This window comes from Zonotrichia albicollis, chromosome 7 (assembly GCF_047830755.1).
Source record: "Zonotrichia albicollis isolate bZonAlb1 chromosome 7, bZonAlb1.hap1, whole genome shotgun sequence".
NCBI lineage: Eukaryota > Metazoa > Chordata > Aves > Passeriformes > Passerellidae > Zonotrichia > Zonotrichia albicollis.
The window spans coordinates 17,343,070-17,346,200 of record NC_133825.1 but is presented as its reverse complement, the minus strand read 5'-3'; positions in this window follow the sequence as shown (position 1 = coordinate 17,346,200).

The following is a 3,131-nucleotide window of genomic DNA, read 5'->3' as shown; positions in this document are numbered from 1 at the left end:
AAAGTAGGAACTATGTATGTGGGGTATTTGTTTTAAGAAAGGAATGAGATAGCGGCCTTGGGACACCTAAACCTCTCAGAGAAAGAGAATTTATTGCTCCATTATCAGGAGAAATGAACTTCTTCCCACCTCGCTCAGCCCTGAAGACTCAGTCAGGATTCAGAGAAAGAAGCTGACGGTGCCCAGACAGAATCCTGTGTTTGAATGGAATTTATGCATCATGGATGAGGTGTATGAATATGCAACAGGCTGTTGCTTTTAAGGGTTAATCCTCTGTTAATGTGGGGCCTTTTTCAGGTTTGTCCTGCCCAGAAAGAGGTACCCAAACTGTCCCTAACTCTTTGTTCTTATTGCCTCATATTGTCCTAATCCAAATTGTCCAAATTATTATTACTCTAATTATATTGCTATTTTTATAACCATTTTATTATCATTAAACTTTTAAAATTTTAAAAACAACTGATTGGCATTTTTCACACTTAATTAATGCCCTTGAATTGTCCTTGTAATTACCAGCTCTTAAAGCTTCACACCTTGCCCTGCTGTCATTCCCTTTCTCCATTATTAACACTTACTTTTAAGTTTTTCTGAATTGCAGTAACAAATTTAAGGGGAATCTTTAGCTGTTGATGTGCCATACTCTTTACACATCTCTCTCCTCTTCTCCAAACCTTCCTCCTTTCCAGCAAAAGAAGATAAAATAAAATAAAATATAAAATTAAAAAAATAAAATAAAATAAAATAAAAATAAAATATAGTGGCAGTGAAACGGACTCAGTCTCTCCCCATCTCTTTTGGGTTTTGTTGTTTTTTGGGGTCTTTTTTGGTTTGGTTTTTGTCATCATTTACACAGAGGAATGTAATGCTCAGCAGGGATGGGGCTGGCATCTGGAGGGTGTTAAAAAAGCACACAACCAAATCAAAATTATTTTGGCATTCCCCTCTCAGACAGACATGACCCATCACGTTTGCAGCACCTTCAGTGTGCATCTGCAAGGTGATAGTATCAATGAGAGAAAGGAAAACATTCATTAAAATTTTGGTGGTTTTATATCTTGCTTTCCACATCAGCTTTACAGAGTGGATTCAGTGCTGGGACAAAGAAGATATCTGCCTTATTTCCCTTCCTCCTCTCACCTCAACAGGCCACCTGTGTGCAGGAATATATTATATTATATTAATTATATTATATTATATTATATTATATTATATTATATTATATTATATTATTATAACTTTATAATATAATAAAATATAATTATATTATTATTTTATATCTGCATATTATTATTTATTTTATTATATTAATAAATATATAATTATTATTTTATATCTATATATGTATTTATCCCTTGAGAAGCTAGTGACTTTACAGGTCTGAGAGATGCTCTGGATCACCCTGCAGTGACAGTACAAGGCAGTGGTGGTCCTTTCTAGAGAAATTGCAAGTTTACCTAGAACAGGACAACATTCACCACCTAATTCCTGTGGTGATCTCAAACCCAAGCCAGTTGATTCACAAATAAACAAATCAAAGAAGATGGAAGGAACAATACTTTCATTTTGGTATTACCTACATGTCAGCCTCAAACTCCTTTACACTGATCTGCTAATCCCGTATAATATTGACTTCTCAAGAAGGGAGATCATGCTAATCAGGATTTCTGAAGGATTTCCACATGATCCTATATTTGCTTTTGAACTTTGTCAGAGTGACAAAGGGAATATGTCACCACTGAGCTGCCACTGCATTTTCTGTTATGGCTTATGAGTCAAGGGTCCAAGCCTATGAGTCAAGTCCAAGCCTGCAGCCCCAAAAACGTGTCTCTATCTGGCAAAACAAAATATTTAGGATTATTTTTACCCCCATGGATGAAAAGGTAACTGCAACCATCTACTGAGAATTTCTGAAAGGCACAAACCTTATTTCCTTCCCTCAGTAATGCTTCTATCATATCTGTCACTATGCCACATCATACCTGAGAATTTAAATCTTTCCAGATTACATGTGTCACCTAGATGTGAAAAAAGATGTTCATGTCTTCAAGCAGCATCACAACAAAGTTGATAAATTCAAGCACTAAATGTATTAACTGGAGGGAAAGCAGGTGGAAATGAAGCATCACCCAGCTATCCAGGAAGCAGTGGAAAAATAAAAGTAGAAAAACAAAAATCTAAGATGTGAAACTGGAAAAATTCCATTTTATTTTATATTGGCTAACCATGTCATGTATTGAACTGCAGCACATCCTGTTCAGCACAGGATATGCTGTGTTACATCAATATCTGATTTTTTTTTCTTCTACACCCAGCCCCTCCAGATTTAACTTGTTTGTTACCAGCAACAAACTTCCACTCCAGATCCCTGCCCTTATTACACAGGAAACTTTGGCTTCTGCAGCTCTGTGGATTCTGAAATATAAAGTAAAACACTAAGTTTCTCGACAAAAGGAGAAAAACATTAAATGTAATAGGAGATAACAACTTGGTACAGTGAGCTCAGCACTATGAGGAATTCCTTCAGAAGTGAAATTATTTGCAAGTATCTTCTACCCATCCAATAACTCCAACACAGACACAGAGCTGTTGACACATTTAGTTGTTTTATAAAACTACAAAACAGCAAAAGTCTGGTGTAGCTTCCAATTTTGAATTTGGGATTGCTAAATTTAAACCCAGCAGCAGCCTTGTTACAGATCATTACATAAACCCAACTGCTCACCCCCCTGCACCACAGTCACTTTTGACCTAACTAGGCTCCAAGCACATTTCTTGGCCCCACTTTCTGCTGCCAGCCCACGAGGAAGCAAACACCCAAAAAGAGAGGATTAAAAGTGATACAGGAATATTTGAGAAGAGACAACAGGCAGGACACAGATTTGCAGCTTCTCTGTACTAATTATTGTTTTGGTTTTTCCTGGGTAGAGCAGGTCGGGGACATTTGGTCACACAAGGCCATGAGCTCCATCCACAAACCCCCTTCACAATCACTGCAGTGCTGCTGAGTACACAAACACATTTAGATTTAAAGGAAGGTTTGGGTATAAAGGTTTAGATTTAAAAAAGCTCCCACTTGCCTGCATGCTCTTCCCACAACTCAGAAGATGCACTGGACAGAGGAGCAAAAGCTC